The sequence below is a fragment of the Ictidomys tridecemlineatus genome, chromosome 11, assembly GCF_052094955.1.
Source record: "Ictidomys tridecemlineatus isolate mIctTri1 chromosome 11, mIctTri1.hap1, whole genome shotgun sequence".
In the NCBI taxonomy this organism is placed as follows: Eukaryota; Metazoa; Chordata; class Mammalia; order Rodentia; family Sciuridae; genus Ictidomys; species Ictidomys tridecemlineatus.
This window is the reverse complement of record NC_135487.1, coordinates 83577710-83598391: the sequence shown is the minus strand read 5'-3', so window position 1 is coordinate 83598391 and position 20682 is coordinate 83577710. Positions and strand designations below refer to the sequence as shown.

Sequence of the window (20682 nt, the reverse complement as noted above, 5' to 3'; positions counted from 1 at the left end):
TCAAGGAGTATCTATGTAATCATGAACGCCACTATGTACAGACACAAGATGGGAGCCTAATTTCTTGGTCTCTTCCTCCTTAGACAGAGTCTTGATGTCCTCTTCCTTGAACTGGAATGCTCCTCATAGAGCTTGTGTTCCTCCTTGGTCTCAGCCTGGTCAGCCAGAAGCTTCTTGTTAGCCTTATCTGACTTCAGTTTGCGAATATGTTCCAGGAGGATCCACTTGTTATTGAATACATTGCCCTTTACCTTCAGATAGAGGCTGTGGTACATGTGGTAGCCAATTTTAAATTCATGGTATCTCTGAGCAGCCTACACAGAATCCACATCCTCTGCACCCATGTGACCATTTCCTGCATTGGAGCATTAGCTGTACTCTTCTGCTTACCTATTCACACATGCCTGTGCCTCTGGGGAGTCAAGGTACTTTTCTGGCATGGGGCCCCAGAATGGACAGTCACTGATTTTGTGGATGATCAGCCATCTTTTATCAGCTTCCAGATCTGCTGTTCAGAGTTGGCATTGGAGATTTTTTTGGTCTCATTTGAATCCAATGAAACCTTCTTTTTGCCACAGCAGAAGTCACTGGAGGAATCTCTTCTGAAGCCTGAGCAACCTCCTGGCTGCACCTGTAGCCATGAAAGAAAAGAGCCAAATATAGTTTGAAGTTTTTCATAATATATCTATGATTTAAACATTAAATACTTGTAACATGTTTATATATATGTGTATATATATATATATATATATATATATATATATATATATATATATATATATTGTACACATATATTCACACAATTGTCTTCATTTGTTAACAGTGCACAAATGGTTACATAGTACACAGATCATATTTACTTAAGCCTGTTAGCTTATTTCTGAAGAGTTCAGTGAATTATGCTAATTTTTCATCTTTCACATTTGAGCAAAACATCCTGAATTCAATGCATGACTCTCTCTCTCTCTTCATATATATATGTGTACTATATGTATTTAAATAAATGTGATACAAATCACACAGGCCAACTCTGGCCTGCCACTTGTTTTTGTTTGTTTGTTTGTTTGTTTTATACTAAAAAATGTTTTGGGGATTGTTTTGGTTGAGTCAGGGTCTCTTCATATTGCCCAGGCTAGTCTTGAACTTGTGGAGTCAAACAATCTTCCTCAGGCTCCCAAGAAGCTGAGACTACTTGTTCCACAATGCCTGACTTTTTTTTTTTTTTAATATTGGGCTCTAGCTATGTTGCCCAGGCTGCCCTTAATTTGATTCTCCGTCCACAGCCTCCTGAGTAGCTGGGATTTACAGATGTCCACCACCTAAAAAATATTACTTTAGTTAGAAATATTGGACAAGATAACTGTGGCCCTTAACAAATCAAGTCTTTGAGATCAGATGTCAAACCCAATGGTTCTCAAAGTTTAGTGAGTATAGGAGAGCCCTGAAAGATCTGCTTAAAAAGTGGATTTCTAATCTTAATGCTTCAAAACCAAGATAACCCATCTGTGCATATCCAGCTGTCAGTCTTCAATTCCTGCTATACAAATTGTATTTGATGATTAAACATCAGAAATAGATAATAGACAAATATAACTATCTCAATTAAATACCTACTAATAGAAAAAAATAGTATCTCTAAATAGTATAATACTGTATTTTATTTCTGAATTTTTACACTTACGATAATAAGCATTTCATAATTTCATTTTCATAGTTGTGAATTATTTAGAAAAGCCCCTATTTTGGCAGATGAGCCAGCCATGAGGAGACAGTACCTTCTAGTCTAGTTCCTTCAGTCCACAAGTGAGACTTCAACATCAGAGAATGTTCATGGCTTACCTGAGGTACTCTGCTCTTCAATATTTTAGCCTCATTAGGATTCTCAGCTCAAGATTTCCTAGCAGCCTGGGGTTCTCTCTAAAAGAAAGATGTTAATTCTTCTTTTAATGGCAAAGTTGTTTTCTGTCATAAGTTCCTGTGCATGTTGGGATGAAGCTATGTCTAGAGGGACAATCAGTTGGAACCCAAGTCTGCACATTCTATTTTACACTAATAGATTAGACTTGATTTTAAATTTCTCTGCCTCAAACCAACATTAGGCAATTAAAAAAAATCTTAAAGTTGGTTTAACACTAGTCATATATTGAACACAACTTGTACAGTATTAGCAAATATCAGCAAATTTCAAATACAATTTGATGGTAATTTCTATCATCATGTAGTATTAGAAGAATCTTTGAGGAAGACCTTTACTGACAACTTAAATCATAGGACATACAAATTTCTTGAGAAACCATAGAAAAAAAATATTATCGAGGAAAAGATGAAAGAATAGTTTAAAGTTAAAAAAAAATCAAAGCTAATCTCTTATGCACGTTGCATAATAAATAAACCAGAACGAATTTAAAGGCATGAACAATGAACACTGAACAAGGTATTTGTAGACAATTGTCAGAACAAACACATCTTTGAAGCAATGCAGTGAGATCCCTTAATAGAGGTGACAAACTTGTCCTGTATGTTGATATCTAGATATCCAGAATAGAATTGAAGTTCCACTTTAAATTGACCTAAAGGAATTTTAATTTTTTTTTTTTGAGACAGGGTATTCCTATGTTGCCCAGTTTGGGCATTCCTATAGTTTAGTCTCCCAAGTTTCTGGGATCACAGGCCAGTGCCACAAGGCCCAACAAAAATTTTTTTAATGATGTCAATTTAAATGTTAATCCAAAGAGGGACAGCTTTTTAAAAATTGAAAACAGTCCTTTATAGAGTAAGTTATTAAATCTTTATAGTTGGCTTAAGAACAGTCCACTAATTAAGAAAGCATTCAAGTACAACAAATTCTAATACTTTCCCATTAATTCCATAAATGTCTAACATTTTTCTAGATTAATCTATGTATAAATAGAAGAAAGCATGTTAATATAAATAACAAGAAATAAATTGTCCTGTCATAAAACTACACAAGAATGGCTAGTGTCTAAATAAAAACACATTAATCTATTGACTGTTTATTCAAATAATCACTAACCTAACACAGGCATATACCTAAGAAAAGATTCTAAAGAGTAAAAGGATCTGGCAAACACAAATCTCTCCTGTTTACCAAAATCATCACCTATAGCATACTTTGCATCAGTCATGCCTTCTCAGTGACATATTATTAACAACTACAGTATCCTGATTGTGCAAAGGTCGCACAGTCATTTATTCTTTAAATATGGACTTGTATGAATGACCATACCAGGTTAATTGTCTTAATTGACCTCTTAATTCACCTTAATTGTGAAATTGACCTCTACATGAAAAGATAGGGATATTAAAATAAGATGAGAAGAGCCTCATGGTATTTAATTTAAATCAACTTAATAAATCTTAACCTAATTATAAGGAATAATGCTTAACCTATTGAAAATTTTCAGTTAGGGTGACCTTAGAGCAGAATACAAGCTCTGATGATTAAAACTTAGATCATACCAGTTGAAGTAGCAAAATCAATAATTGACCCAAACATTTGATTGAAAAAATAACTTCTTCTAGGGTCAATAGTGCAATCTTACTCTAGAGTCCATATTGGCAATAGAATTTACGACCTGGATGTTGGATGGTGTAACCATCATTAATGATCCATTTGTTCAATGAGTCAAGTCCTACATAATCTGAGATTAGATCTGAGCAATCCATGTTGGTTTATATAAACCCAATATTTCTCCCAGTACAACAGACCAAGAGACATAAGGCCTGCTTGTAAGAGCACCCTGGATTTAAGGGCTGATATAATCTACAATCCAATACATAACTATATGCCCTGACTCCAAAAAGGACTTGTTAAAATGCTGATCCCCTTAATGGCCTAACATCTTATAATCCAATGTTCAACTTCTATTCCTAACAGCAGGATACAGTTAATCTACTTATTATCCCTATTTTTCTCATCATAGTGTTATTAGCACTACTTGAATAAAATTCATTGGATTATATGCAACTTCCTAAAAGTTCAAACTATGTTAAAAGGCATAATATTATCATTGTTTATTCTAGAAACTCTCATAATTTTATTTATACATTTATTTATTTTGAGTACTGGGAATGAGACCCAGGGGTGCTCTACCACAAGACCCCAAGACCTTATAATTTTTTTTTTATTTTGAGACAGAGGCTTACTAAATTGCTTAGTACTTGATAAATTGCTGAGACTGGGCTTACATTTCTTCTCCTCCAGTCTCAGCTTCCCTAGTTGCTAGGATTATAAGAATGAGCCACTATACCTAGTGGGACTCAAATAATTTTAATTATCCTTTATATTTAGCCACCTTTGTACCAATCATTTCATCAACACTTGCATTCTGAGAAGCCACTGTGGGCCTAGCATTACTGAACAGTGTATAACACATACAGCTTAGACCACATGTAAAACTTAAGCTTCCTCCAATGCTGAAAATTATCATATCCATAATTATATTTGCATTAGTAAGATGATACTCTAAAAATTCTATAAACTGAATCACTACATAGCCTACCAATTAGTTTCATCAACTTATTTCTCTTAAACCAATTTGGCAAAAATAGCCTAAATTTTTCATTAATTTTTTTCCAACTCACTATGAGCACTGCTTTTAAAATTAACAACCTAACTCTTTCTCCAAGCAATTACAATAAGTACCATCTTTCCAAAACATCAGATATAGAAAAACCTACATATCTGCATATTGATTTTCTACAAATATACTTAGTCATGGCATTTATTGTCAGAAAACAAGTTCAAGTCTATATTCTTTTTGAGGCAACTCTAATTCCAATTATAATTATTATCACCTAGTGAGGAAACCAAGCTGAATAATTAAGTGCAAGACTTTATTTCCAGTTCTATATGATGATTGGCTCTTCACCTGTACTGATAGCATTATTCCATGTTCAAAACTCTACAGGTTCATTCAATTTTTCTTAATAACTTGCTACCGAATTACCAAGCTTCTTTTGTAATGGCCTTCCATGAATGGCAAACATAATAGGATTCACAGAAAAAATATCCCGTTACAGCCCCTGTCTAGTTCCAAAAGCACACATAGAAGCCACAGTTGCTGGATCTACAGAACTTGCAGCTGTGTTACCAAGACTAGGAAGCTATAGTATAATAAGCACTACTATATTTTCAAATCCACTAATACAATGTATACCCTATCCATTTCTACTATAATTCCTATGGAGAATCACCAATTGCTACAAATAACAAACTCTATTTACTTGAAACTGCCTTAAAAATTGCTAATCCCAAATTTATCCACATCATATAGCACTAGTAATTGTGGCCACACTTATTCAAAACCACAAAGATTAACTAGAGTCACAGTTGTAATCATCCCACAGCTTCACATCATCAATGCTATTTTGCCTCACAAACAGACTATGAATCCATAGTGGAACTACTATTAGTTTGTGGAATACAGATATTAACTCCTTTAATAGTAACATGATGAGTACTGGTAAGTCTAACTAACCTATCTTCACCACCAAGTGTCAGCTCAGCTGGAGAATTATTTGTAGTTATAGCATCATTTTCCTGACTTAGTTTACCATTATTCTAAGAGGACTTAATATACTAATTATGGCCTTATATTCCCTCCACACATTAATCACAACATGAGGGCAATTCACATACCACCATGAGAACTTCCTTCACACTAGAAAACAATATTTATATATCACCAACCTAAATCACTCCTGTCACAACCCACAAATATTTTAGCATTCACATAAACACAACATTAGATTGTGAATTTTACACTAGAAGATTAAAACTCCTTATTTACCAAGAAAGTGTAGAAGAATTGCTAACTCATGCCTCCTTTGAAGTTATGTTGTAAATTTCTAGCTCATTTATAGTGAAATGACTCTCAACTTTTAAAAAAATAGAAATAAATAATCTGTTGATTTTAGGAGCCAAATAAAAGTAAAAAAAAAAAAAGCTAAATAAAAGTAACACATTTAGGGGCAGGGGGAGGTGCTATCCTGTAGAGTGCTTACTTTGCACATGTGAGGCACTGGGTTCGATCCTCAGCATTACATTAAAAAAATAATTAAGTTATTGGTCCATGTACAACTAAATATATATATATATATAATTATATATATATAATTATATATAAATTAAGAAATATAAATTTAAATATATGAAATAATTATTAATTAAATAATTAATTATTGTACTTGATATATCTTATAAGAAATTTGTTTTAGAGATTTGTTGTTTCACCTGTTTTCTTGCCACTTAATTTGTTGAAGAAATTGTGTTGTTTGTCCAATAGAATGGCCCACAGTCCACATTTTGTTGGGTGTAACCTGTGGCATAATTTAATTTTTTTCTGTCCTAAAGCTTACAAAGAGGTAGTTGGATCTAGAACCTTTTGGCACTGGTAAACATTTGGGGCTGATAATTCCTTGTTGAGGATGGGGGCTCTCCTGTGCATGTAGGCTGTTTCATTGCATCCTTGGCCTCAACCCACTAGATGTCAGTAGAGCCCCCTTAGCTATCACAATCCTCCCTCCCCACTGCCCTGCCCCCCCAAAAACAAACAAACAAAAAAAAAAAAACACAGGTCTCCAGAACTAATCAAAGGTTTTCATAGCAGACCTATGTTCTGCTGTGAAAAGTAGGTTACCTATACTACAAAATTAACAATATGGTTGATGTTACTACTGCAGATTAAAAGATCATTCATTCTGGAACCAGATACTTTGAAGACAACACCTGACCATGATTTTAGGAATATTTAATTTCAGGCTGAACAGAATTTATTTCAAGGCTGATTTAAAAGCAACATATAGAGAATGTGAATTTCCTTTTGAGAAGAAAAATACTAGAGACAATAATAAAATAAAATAGTAAAAACACAAGTAATTTCTTCTCCATTATGGAAAATTGTTTTCCATTATGAAAAACTTCTTTTTCCAGAAGTGTTTTTTAAGACTTGTTGAACCACCTAAGATGTTGGACTTACACAATAGATACAGTGATGGTTTTTCTTTTGGAGAGGCACTTTATACTTTTATTATAAACCAAACATTTTGGTCTTGCAGAAAAGTATTATTTTAGAAATGCAGTTTTCATACTCAAAATGGATTTGCATGGTACAAAATTACTTTAAACACAACACAAGACAACGGAGATTAATAAAATAATACTTTTAATTTAAAGGAGAGATGAAAATTGTGCTGCTCACCTGCAATCCCAAATGAGTGGGGAGGAGCCTAAGTTCAAGGCCAGACTCAGCAACTCAGTGAGGCTCTGATAAACGTAGTGAGACCATGTCTCAAAAGAGAAAACCAAAATGTCTGAGGATAGCTCAGTGGTACATCATCTCTGGGTCCAATCCCTAGTAGAAATAATAATAATAATAATAATAATAATAATAATAATAATAATAATAATAATAATAATAATAATAATTCAAAAGTGAACTACCATTTTTGTTTGTCTTTGCAAGTGCCATAATTATCTGGACGCAGAATGACAGATAATATATTTAAAAGATTTAGGAGAAGGATTCAGATTGAAAAACAACCCTACTTATAATTTAACCAGTGAATAGTAATTCTTAAAAAACATTCTCTGTGTCAGGTTTGACATATAATACTTGGATGGTTGAGGATGCTTTAAATACAGATCCATTGTGAAACTTGTTGAGAATAACCTGGAGCAGATAGAGTGGCAAACTTTGCTTCTTTGAACTCTTGAGAGTTGTCCTCTACCTGGTGATCGACTTTCAGAATCCTTACCCCTTTTGTTGGTATCCTTCAGTTTTGAGACATAAGGGGTTTTATGAGTTGTACATGGTGCATCATTCCTCTAGTGGTTTTGAAGGAATGTTTGTTTGGGGGTCTTCAGTACTATTAGTGCTATTGATTTGGGAACAGGTATGTTTAAGCCTTATGGGTAAATTTTTAAAAATCAAATCTGAAAAACAACTGTGGATCCAGATTCTGTTTATCATATCCAGGTAATTTAAAGATGAATTGGCCTCATTTCCACCAGACCCTTTTGCATATGAGAAGTGTTTCTCCTTTTTCTATCAGTGAATGGTGTCTCTCTTTCCTTATCACCTGTTGTCTATCTTCCTTATCTCTATCTCCATATTATTTTCTCTTTCACTGAATCCACTTCTCCCTGTATCATCTCCTGTCTCATTTGGTCTACTTTATTCTCTTCTCTTTCTTCTCCCTTCATAATTTTCTCTCCTTTCCATACCTCTGTCTCTATTTGCTTTTCTCTTCCAAACACCATTGCTACCCATTACACCCACCATTTATCTTCATCAGGAATTTGTTCATGATATTGTTAATGACATAGCCAGTTCCATTTTAATCAGGAACACTATAATCTTTATTAAAGGGAATGGTGGATAAATTCAAAAGTAATTAATGCATTTTAAAATAGACTTCAGAGGGTGTTTGAGGTTAAGAAACTTCTCCATATTTCCTTCCAAAAACCTTATTTACGATTTAACTGTGGCTGCTCCACTCCAGCCTCTGATAATTCCTTTCTTCTTATTAGTTTGCTTCAATTCAGGCATCATGAGTTTCCATATAGAAAGTGTTTGGTGCCTTTATTTTCCAGTAGTTAAAAGGATGTTAAAAAGAAACAACACTCAGCAGGAAAGCTAGATTCACCAAAAACCAGGGTGCAGTTTTCTAGTTTTATCTTCCCAGGGCCCTCCAAGATGCCTCTACCCAGGTGCACCACCAGCCCCTACACCATCCAATAACAAAAACAAACAAACAGAAAATCACTTTTGGGGATGGGGGAGGTTGGTGTTGAATTAATTTTCATGCCTGTTCTCTCCACAGTCAGCGCTGATAAGAGAAAAGTGTAACCAGAAGCAAGAGCCACCTAAAAATCAGTGTCAAATGAGCCACTAGGGGGCAGGCTTGTCCCAGTGTGTCCCCTTTCCTATCAATTAACTTTCTACTGCTGGGTTTTAGAGCCAGATGCCATTGTGCCCAGTAGAGGGAATGGGCAGCTTTTACGTGGACTCTGCCTTATGTCAGGGTTGTCCATCTGCCCTTAGTAGTTTTTGTTTTCTTTCTCTTCTCCTCCTCCGCCTTATGCTACTTCTATCCCTCTTTCTCCTCTCCATTCTTCATCTTTTTTTCTTTTTTGGTTTGAACTAAGAGTACTTAACCACTGAGCCATATCTCCAGCTCTTTTCAGTTTTTATTGAGGCAAGGTCTCACTAAGCTGCTTATGGCCTTGTTAAGTTGCTGAGGCTGGCTTTGAACTTGAGATACTTCTACCTCAGCCTCCTAAACCACTAGGATTACAATCATGATCCCCCACATCTGGTTCCCAGCCCTGTCTTATGCTGAGACAGGATCTCACTTTGTTGTCCATACTAGTCTCAAACTCATGATCATTCTGCTGCAGCCTCTTGAATAGCTAAATTATAGACAGGTACCAACAGGCTCCATTTAAATGTAAGCAATGCTAAAAGCCACATATAGTATTTGAGAACATTTGCAAGTTAAAAGATGAAAAATGCTAACTCTGAGATGAGGCTCGATTGTCATGTGTATTTTGTACACGTGACAGCGTTTCATTTGGAGTGGAGTACCAAGAAAAAAATTAATCAGAATAGAGTCCAGCCTTTGAAAAATGTTGTGTCATTCCAGGTTTGGTGAACAGCATCTGTGATTCAAGCTCCCTGGGAGGCTGAGGCAGGCGGATTATGAGTTCAAGCAACGCCTTGGCAATTTAACAAGACACTGTCTGAAAATACAAAATGAAAAAGCCTGGGATGTAGCTGTAACAGAGCATCCCTAGGCTTCAACACCCACTAAAACACACCCACACATATTTGTAAAGGGGAAATAAAGAAATTTAGCAAAGTGTGGTGGCATGTGTCTGTAATTCCAATGACTTGGGGCTGAGGCAGGAGGATCAAATTGCTTAAGCAAGGATTATATTGCTTCAGCAATTTAATGAGACCCTAAGCCACTTAGTGAGACCCTGTCTCAAACTGAAAATATATAAATGAAAAGGAGATGTAGCTCTGGGGTGTAGTGCACCTGGATTCAATCCCCAGAACCAAAACAAAAAAAAAAAAATACAACAGAAAAACAAAAAATAAAAACCAGAAAGAATGAAGTTTCATATGATCTGAACCAAAGCAGAAATTAAAACTATTAGAATGAAGGGAAACTACATGTAGAGACCCTAAGTCCAGACCTCTGGTCATTTTAAGAGAAAGAAATGTGATATTCTTTTTGCATCGCAAACTATGTGCCACCATTTTGTGTTTCTTTTTTGGTACTGGGGACTGAACCCAGTGGTGCTCTACCACTGAGCTACATCTCTACCTCCATTTATTTTTATTTTGAGACAGATCTTGCTAACTTGCTGAGGCTGGCCTCCCACTTGTGCTTCTCCTGCCTCAGTTCCGGCATTGCTGGGTTTGCAGGCATATGATACAACTTCTTGGCTGTAGGTCACTAGGGAAGATTGTCTGAGTGTAGACCTTCTAATGGTTCTGTTTTGAGCTCAGTTGCCATATACCACAAAATCACTTGTTGCCAAATGCTCTTTTCGTATCCCTGATGCTAACATAACAATGAGGACATAGTTTTGAGGAAAATGAAAGAGAATGTTTGCTATTTTGGTAGAAAAAATAAAAACAGAAGGTCTTCTGTCCCAAAGGCTGTCATCCTGCCTATCAGGAACAGGTTGTTATTTTTTTTAACTTGATTTTAAAACAAATAAATGACAGCAGAATGTAACAAGGGTTTTCTGATGCATAATTATTTATATCTCTGGTTGTATATAAAGAATGTTGACACCAATTCTTGTCTTCTTACATGTAATTGTATAATGCTATCCATCACATTCCACCATCTTTGCAAATCCCCTGCCTCATTATTTTACCTGAGACTCCTCTGCCATATCTAGAACTCATCTATTTCTCCATTGGTCTCCCTTCCTACCCCACTATGAGTCAGCCTCCTTAAGCTGAGAAAATATTTGGCATTTGTTTTGGGAGGGAATTCCTAATTTTACTTAGCATTATCTTCTCCAATGCCATCCATTTACCTGTAAATGCTATGATTTTATTCTCTTTTAATGCTGAGTAAAATTCCATTGTGTATGTATGCCACATTTTTAATACATATTTCCACTGAAGGGCATCTAGGTTGGCTCCAAAGTTTAGCTATTGTGAATTGTGCTGATATAGACATTGATGTGGCTGTGTCCCTTTAGGATGCTATTTTTAAGTCATTTTGGTATAGTCTGAGGAGAGTAATAGCTTTGTCAAATGGAAATTCCATTCCAAGATTTTCAAAAATCTCTATACTGCTTTCTGTATTGGCTGCACCAATGTGCAGTCCCACCAGCAATATGTAAGTGTGCCTCTCTCCCCACAACTCACCAACACTTATTGTTGTTTGTCTTCATAATAGTTGCCATTTTGACTGGAGTGAGATGATATCTTAAAGTAGTTTTGATTTGCATTTCTCTGATTCCTAGAGATGATGAACATCTTCTCATATGTTTGTTGTTGATTCTATATACTTTTCTGAGAAGTGTCTGTTCAGGTCCTTGGACTATTTGTTGATTGGATTACGTGATTTTTTTTGGTGTATAGCTTTTTGAGTTTTTATATACCCTAGAGATTCGTGCTGAACAGGTTGTTTTTAAAGTGGTGATTCTGATAAAATTAGATTAGAGAGAAGAAACCAGGAAGGACAATACCAGGACAAGAAGATCATGAGTAGGAAGTTAGGGAGAAATCTTGGGGGAAAGAAAAAAATATGTAAGATTCAAAGCCACAAGGAAATTAGTGAAAGCATCAAGAAAACCCCTGTTATACACTGAACCACATCCCAAACTCCCCCTTATTTTGAGGAACTGGGGTTTAAACCCAGGGGTACTTTAACACTGAGCCACATCCCTAGTACAGTTTATTTTTTATTTTGAGTGGGGTTATCACATACTTGCTCAGGATGTCCATGAACTTGCAATCCTCTTGCCTCAGCTCCTAAGTTGGTGGAATTAGAGGTTGTTCAACTGTGTCCACTACAATCCACATGTTTTAAAACCCCCACCCCAAAATTATATTCAACAAAAGAACAAGGTACCCAAGTCACTTTATATTTTTCTCTTATTTTTCCCCCCAATGGTACCAGAAGTAGAACACAAGGACCCTAAACCCCTGAGCCACAGTTCTAGCATTTTTTTAAATTCAGTAAATACAAGTTATAGGAAATGAATGGTTCAGTTATGGAACATGTAGGGCAAATAGGCCTTTCCAATTAGTTCAGTTCCTGATTGCTGAAGCTTATTGCTTTGAGATAAGATGAAACTTTGGACTGTTTCATTGAAAATTAGTAGACACAATTCCCTACATTATTTAAATGTAGGCACAGAATCAAATTTACTAGTTTCATTTTGCTAGTCTTATTTGTCTCTCAGAAATTCCCTTGGTGGCCCTAGGTGTGTAGGTCTCTTTGTGCCACCACCAAGCAGATTTCAGAGTTGCAGTGCTTCTAATTTTCAAGGCTGCTCTTCCTGGTTCTTCGATCATCTTCTCTAACGGGTGTCTCTGTTTGTTTCTACCTCTGCTCACACTTCTGTGCTATTGCATCTATCATATGGGCTCTGAGGCTGTAGACTCTGCATCTTTGGACTTAATCAACCTTGGATTGAACATGGTTTAAGATAAGTTTATCTGTAATGAATGTGTACAGTCTTTTTTCTTGTCATTATTCTCTAAACAGCACAGTGTAAACTGCTATATAATGTTCACATTGTATGCTGTGTTGTAAGGAACCTCAAGATGGGATTAAAGCACACTGGAGGATGTGCATATGTTATATGCAAACACTGCATCATATATACCTGGACCTTAAACATGTGCAGAGTTTTGTGTACAAAAGAGGTGGGGTCCTGGAATCAAATCACTGTGGATAATGAGTGGAGCCTGTATGTGGCTTTGGGAGAGGGAGTATAATTTTCACATATAATTTTACTCTCTAAGTCACTTGAACCCTACATATTTTCACACATCAACAATCATTGGTTTTGTGGTGGGTACCAGGGATTGAACTCGGGGACACTCAACCACTTAGCCACATACCCTGCACAATTGTGAATATATTTTAGAGACAGGATCTCCCTGATGATCTTAGTGCCTTGCCACTGATGAGGCTGGGTTTGAACCCGTGATCCTTCTATCTCAGCCTCCTAAGCCACTGGGATTACAGGGATGTGCCACTGTGACTGGCAACCATGGCTCTTAGTATCTAAAACTAACCCAGGTATATTTAAGAAGAGATAATGTACAGTAAGCATGTTGTAGAGCCCACAAGATTATTGGCAAATTTAGGACAATGTTGTGGAGGTGGGCAGGTACCAAAGGAAGCTGGCTAGTGTTGTGATGGGCAAAGATGTTGCATCAGCAGTGGAGGGCAGAAATAAGTCATATCACACACTAGTGCTTTTTTCAATGCTTTATTCACATAAATCACTCAATACAATTTTACTGCATATGTTCTTTATCAAGAAAATGATAATGTATATTGCACTGCAATACACATAATTGATTCAAAACTAAAAGTTCTAAGTTAACTCTGAGCCCAGAAAACACTTAATCATGCCAGACTCATTACAGACATTCCCTCTGCATGCTCAGCTCAAGTGTCAGGTTTAGAGTCTCAATTCTAAGGATCCACTAGATGCTCACTCACTCACAGTGATTAGGTCAGGAAACAATGAAGGCTTCTCCTGGACTGGATGTAAAAGCTGGTTGAGGGGACAGTCTTAAGAGGAAGTCACCATTCTCACCAGGGTCAAGATGTGGCTGTAGAGTTTGAGAGCAGTGAGGATGATGCAGAGGACCAGGCAGATAATGACAAGAGTTGGGATATTAGTGCAGGACCTCATCAGGCTCTCCAGCATGTGTCCATGAGTGCAGCTGGCTGAATGTCTGTTCACTTGCTCCATAATTTCTACTAAATATTGGGGCTCTGATCACCATTTCAGTCCCTATCAGCTATTACTGTGTTTCTTAGTGATGTGTTACATTCTTGGGTCATGACCTCTGGCTTGACAATTTCTGTCCTGACCTTTCACCTCTGACTCCCATCAGGGTGAAGGCAAATGACCATGACTGCACTCTGAATTTCCACTGGGTTGTGAACAGAAACTTGTCTTTATCAGGCTGTGCCTGATTCAAACGAGAGGGCTCTGGAGGCTGTGCGTGGTGGACCTACAGGTTTATTTTCAACTGGAAATACTTTGGCTTAGGCCATTTTTAGGTTAAGGCCATCCTTACATCTAGCCCGGATCACAGCTTGGAGCCCCACAGAAATCCTGATTAGGACATTCAGCCAGGTGACATAGCACTTTGGGGGCACAGGTCACACCTTAGGCATTAACCCCAAACCACATCAGGATGTAGAAAAATACATTTGACATTTTCATTCGCATCTACTGATGGTGCACCCTGCCTTACTTGGAGACTCCCATGTTGGGTGGGGAATTCCTTGACTCAGGAAGGGCTTTCATTCAAAGGCCAACTAAACTCCACCTCAGCTACAAACAAAAACTAACACATATTACCTATCTCTATATGTGTGTATGCATCATCCCTAACTTATTCTATTACCCCTGAAGAGTCCTGCTGGCCTCCCTTGCCAGAGGTCTTGAGAGTTCAGAGAAGGGGAACATGATGGAGATGTAGAGACTTCTCTGTAGCTCTGGGTTTGGGTTGTACCTGTCGGGCTGGGACAGCCCACCCATTGCTTTATTTGGTGAATCATATTCTATGGAAAAGCCTTTGTGTGTTCCCCATAGAAAAATAAAAACACACACTCACTCTCTCCTTCCAGTGTGGAAGCAGCACTCTTAAGATCTCAGAAATGGCCTGCCCTTGCATTTCAAAATTTTTTCTGTGCTGTCTGGTTTCTTGGTGTATCTCACAGCCAGCTCTCTACAGGAAGGTAACACAGCATATCTTCCAGTTCAGGCCACAGGTGATACTTAAGGCTCTTGAATGGGTTGGGTCTAATGGGAAGTCAGCCCCTTTTATATTTGATTTTGAGACAAGGTCTCACTAAGTTGTTCAGGGACTTGCTAAGTAGAAGAGGATAGCTTTCAATTTGCAATGCTCCTGCCTCAGGTTCCTGAGAGATTACATGCATACAGCAGTGTGCCTGGCTTACTTAACAGGAATATTTAAACATTCAAATAACTAATAGGAAAGTTAAAAACAAAATGGTGAGTGTTAAGCATGGCCACAGTAAGAGGTTAAGAAATGCAGGAAACCAGGAAAAGAAAACTAAGGCAACCAAAGCAGAAGTTACAAGGAAAAAGATGGAATCCAGAGTACTTGTATCAGAGCAGAGGGAGGTTCTGTTCTGTTCACCTTAATATGCTCTTTGGGAACTGTAAAAATTTTCTAAATCCCAGAGGAAGCCCAATAAAAATAAACAAAAATGACAGCATGTTCACATATGACAAAGAAGGGAATCCAAACTTATCCCAGAAGAAAACATCAACCCACAGAAACAGAATAGAGTGTAAGGGAAGAAAATAGAGAAAAATATTGAAAGAGAACTCAGAAAGAGAATCTAAAAACAAATAAGACCAGTCAGAAATAATTCTGTATCTTTAAATCAAAACCTTGAATTTAAAGATATTAAACTCCCCAATTATAAGATGGAAAGTACTGAGTGGATTTTCTTTTTTTAAATAGACTCAGTCACCTGCTGTCTACAAGAAAATCACTTCACATCAGGACACACACAGAGTGATGGTGAAGGGATGGAAAAGATATTCCACATAAAGAAAACCTACCTAGAGCAGGAATGGCTAGACTACTGTCAGATAAAATAGACTACAGATTAACACAATAAAAAGAGACAAGGTGATCACACGATGATAAAGGGGTCAATTCAGCAACATGAGAAAGCAATTGTACAAATACATGTATCTGACACCCGAGCACCCACATGTGCAAAAGAGATATTACTGGAATGTAAAAGAGGAAGTCGACTACAACACAGTAAGAACAGTGGAGGCTTCAACTCCCCTTTTCAGCACTGGACAGATCATCTCTGCACACAGTATACATTTACAGACCATTCCACCTAACCACTTCAGAGCAAACATCCTTCTCAAAAGCACACAACACATTCTCCATTTACTCTCAAAATAAATCTCCATAAATTTGATTAGAATGGAATCCATAGCAGGGGGAACACCTGGAAAGTTTCAAAGCATGGAAATTCTTCATCATCGTGTTCCCCCAAAACGAATGGGTCATTGAAGAAATCAATACTTTGTCATGTATGTGAGAAATAAGAAAAATAAATAATAATAAAAAAAGAAAGTATAAAATGCCTGCAGACCAATGAACAGGGCCACACAAGATATTCAAACAACAAATACCTTAATTAGGAAAATAGATCTCAAATAAATGGCCCAATATTGAAACTCAAGGGACTGGAAAAAATAAGAGTGGGTCATGCCCCATTTATTAAAATTGGGGGAAAGAATAAAATCCTAAAGCTTCTTGAGAAGCTGGGATCCCAGGCATGAGCCACTGCAACCAGCTTTTCCTACTTGCTTCTTATTGTTTTGGGGAGAAAGGCAGTGAACTAAAGGGTGCCACACCAGTGAGCCCCATCCCCAGGTAGGATTTTGAAACAGGGTCTCACAAACTTGCTTACAACCTCACTAAATTACTTTGGCTGGCTTTGAACTCACCATCCTCTGCCTCACCTCCTGAGCTGCTGGAACTACAGCTGAGCAACACCAAGCCAGATTTTCCAGTTGTTTTTGGAAGAGAATCTTTCAGGACATGTATTTGACCCACCTGTCCAGACCAATTAAAGAATGCTTTCCATTGTTTTTATGTGAGTTGTGTTTCTTTCTTTTTGAATATTTCTAACAGATTAATTAATTAATTCTATTCCAATTAAACCTTCTCATATTGGTCACACCAATTTTATATTTACTTATTTGTTTACTTATTTCCCTGATGCCTTGGATGGAACCCAGGCCTTTCCACATGCTAGCAAGTGCTCCACCACTGAGAAATGTCCCAAGCTCCCTGAGTTAGATTTGATGAAGTTCACTCACTTATCTAGAATAGCATGTGTTCTTGGTTTCTAGATTATGGAGGTAAAACTGGACAGTGTTCCAGAAGGGGCTGTAGAGTCTTTGGATACAGGTGCACAAATGACTCTTCATCTTTCAGAGGCCAAGGAGAAAAATGCAGTCCCCACTTCCTGACCCAGCCACCCTTACAACCCAGGCCCTGTTTGTTATGACATCCTACAGTTGTGTGCTTTCTCACAGCACAAATCAACCTAGAGTCAAAAGATGAGGAACTCAAATAGAGGTGAGTGCTTTATCCCCAGGCATCTGACAAAACAAAGTGCCCTCACAACTATTCCAGTGTTCAAGGGGTCTGAAGGCACCATAATATCTTCAAGTCCCGTTTTAGGCATGATAACTCTTAAAAGAACACATGATGACAGATCTCATTATGCAGATTTTCGAAAAGCTACTAAGGCCTTTACTATTGTTATGTGTGCACACTTTTGTTATGTGTTGTATGTCTATATATACATATGTCAATATATCTTATATATGATATACAATTAACATATATAAGGAGCGCTCATAAAAACAAATTAAAAAAAATGGATCCAAAGATCTTTAATTCATGTGATTTAAATGGTTCAATTTAAATTGGATAAATAGATAAAAATAAATGTCTTTATTTAAGCTTACAAGTTTTCCTAGGTGTTCCAAAAAAACTCATAAAATATTAATGCCTATACAATGTCTAAAATGCCTTGGTTCTAGGACTTTTCTTTCAAGAAAAACAAAAAAAAATGGCTAGCACTGTTCAATACACTTGTCTAATATTTTGATAAAATAAGTAAAGTAAATTTGATATGGGATTACTCATTCATGAGTACTTTTGTTAGATATCTGATTGATTTACTAAGGTCTATATAAGTTTGTACTAAGGTCTGTATAAGATTGTAAAAATCAGTCATGTGTTAAAGAGACAAAAATTTCTTAAAACATAAGTTTACCAATAACATTGTGTTTATTAAGTTTTATTTTTTTTCTAGAGAAAGCAACCATAAAAATTAAACAACTGGTTAAATAAGAACTGTTATTTTAGAGCACTGTACTGCCATTTCTTTAAAAGCTAAACTTGGTTAATGTAGAAACATCAATGTAATTGTGATGTTATTAATGTGCTCATATCTTCCAGGTATACAAGTCTGTAAGGTAGAAACTTTAAAAGAGCATTATATCAAGCTGGTGTTCTGAAGTTGTATGGTAAAATATATTGGGGATTTATTTACCTGTTATCAATAAAAAAGTTTTATGTTACTTTTTACATTGGGGAAAAATTTAAATGTATTTTTAAGTTATTGAGAGCCTAATCTATGAAAAGATTAAAAAACTTTCAGCCTTTCTTTAATTCATGTTTTAAATGTGATATCATATGGTGTTAGCTAATGTTCATGTGACCTCAAACAATTTATGTAAACTTTGTAGAATGATATTTAAAAAAAAAACCCAAATGATCAGCTTTAGAACTAAAACACTTAAGATTAATAAAGAGCTCTGCCTTACCTGAGAAAAGGCTCTGTGTCCCATCTTACTACATGTGAGAATGACTACAAAAGGAGTAGACCAGATTTTAGTTCATTTAAAGTTATTTTCAAAAGTTGTTTTTTTCTGTCAAGATTACTAGGAGCTCAAACAGGGGATATAGTGTGTAACTCAGCCAAATATTCAGGGTAGCTATTACACAAACTAAGTGTTTTTACTCTTGTTAATTTTATTTTGTAATTTCCTTATAAGTGATCTAAAGATTCCCTGATAGTGTTTTACAAAAGTGTTGCTTTAAGAACACAACATGGGTTAATTTAAGATAATAAGCCATCAGGTACAAGACAGATAGGATAATACAGATCCCAATTAATAAAAAGATAAATAATTATAAAGTTATAGACTTTAAAGGCCAGTACTCTTAATAAATATAAGGCTGTTAAAATTTATTTGCTGGATGTTTAAGATTAAGTTTTAAAATTAAAGTTAAATTAAAAGGGCCAGAAAAACCAATATTTGGCTCTTGCCCTCTGAGTCAGTCTGAATCCAGGGAACAGGGGACTTCTCTAAAGAGCTTTGCAACTCTGGGCCACATAACCTCCCTATCAGGGAGACTAATGAGACCACTGGAGAACAGAAAGCCTATCAGTGCATTTGATATGAAAAGGAGAGTCATCAGAGAAAGGAGACATCCCTGATGCTTCCAGGGGAAGCCACGTGGTCAAGCAAGACCTGGACCCATCCTAGCACAAATGGCACTAGCAGAACTGAGAAGCTGCTCTCAAGTTTCCCCAGAAATGATTCCCTTAAAAGCTCAGCTGACTGTTAAGAATAGATAGAAACAAAAGTCAGTTTGACTGCTTCATCTTAAACACTTAGCAAAGACATTAAAACCAAAATACAGCCATTCCTGGGCATTTTAAATAATAATAATAATAATAATAATAATAATAATAAAATAATAATAATAATAATAATAATAATAATATATTTTAAGATATACACTTTATGTTAGCCTCCCAAAATAAGTAAGACTGGAGGCTACAAAGAAGGATTCTCAGACAGAAATGCCTGATAACTATAAAAATAGACTATCAAGAGGAGCTGCCAGAGACAGAAGTATTTAGTTTAAGGCCTACAGATATTCCTAACCTACACAGGTAGGCTTCGTGTTTTCTAGTATGATTATGCAGCCCTGAGTAACAGGATTAAAGGTTTCTCTATTAGACACAGAGCTCATACTAGTAAAAAAATTTTGCAAGATCAGATGACATTAAATTATTAAACTGTATCTTATGGGGAGGGACAAATGTAGTCCTAAAAGTTAAATGTTATGCTTACAGTCCTGATAACTGGGGATGTTAAAGCCTGGTGAAGGAACTTCTATCCAGTGACATGTTCCAGCTGCTGCAACATTTATTCAGTACTCGGTTTTTGTTTCTCTCATAGAAGCACCATCCTCAGATGATTTTACAACCTGTTCTTCCCCAAGCAGACTTCAAACCAAACTGACTTCTAAAAGGCAACTCATGTCCCTTAACTGACTTCTAAAAGGCAACTCACACATCACGCTGTGCCCCCTTATGTTGTCACCCCCTCTCAGCTCAGAAGAAGCCAAAACGAGTGACGCCTCTCTTCTTACAACAATGGAGCCAAAAATAGACTGTCAATATAAGTAATTAATTAAGTCAGGTGAAATCAGGGAGACCAGTTTTAGGTGAGTTCTAAAAGTTGGAGACTGTTGCCTGAGGGATTAAAATTTCCTCAGTGCTCTTCCCCTACCTTATCAAAAATTTGAAAAAGACACATAAGGGGGGAATGATAGACCCAACCTGATCTTTTATTAAAATTGGAAGCAATCTTGCAACAAAGCCATGAAAAGATAATTTTGGCTTTACTATAAATTACTGCAAATTCTAAACCTGCTTGGAATGCCTTCCCGTGTCTTGAACTCACCCATGCATGGCTCTCTGACCAGATAGCAGCCCTCTCTGAAACTTTAGTGTCACCTCATAAATATTGGCCTACCCTGGCCATCCTGACTGAGG

General features: G+C 36.5%; 1 pseudogene; it reads right to left on the bottom strand.

Moving 5' to 3' along the window:
- The window catches only part of LOC144364749 (large ribosomal subunit protein eL19 pseudogene), a 31562-nt pseudogene continuing 10880 nt past the window's right edge, over window positions 1-20682 (bottom strand).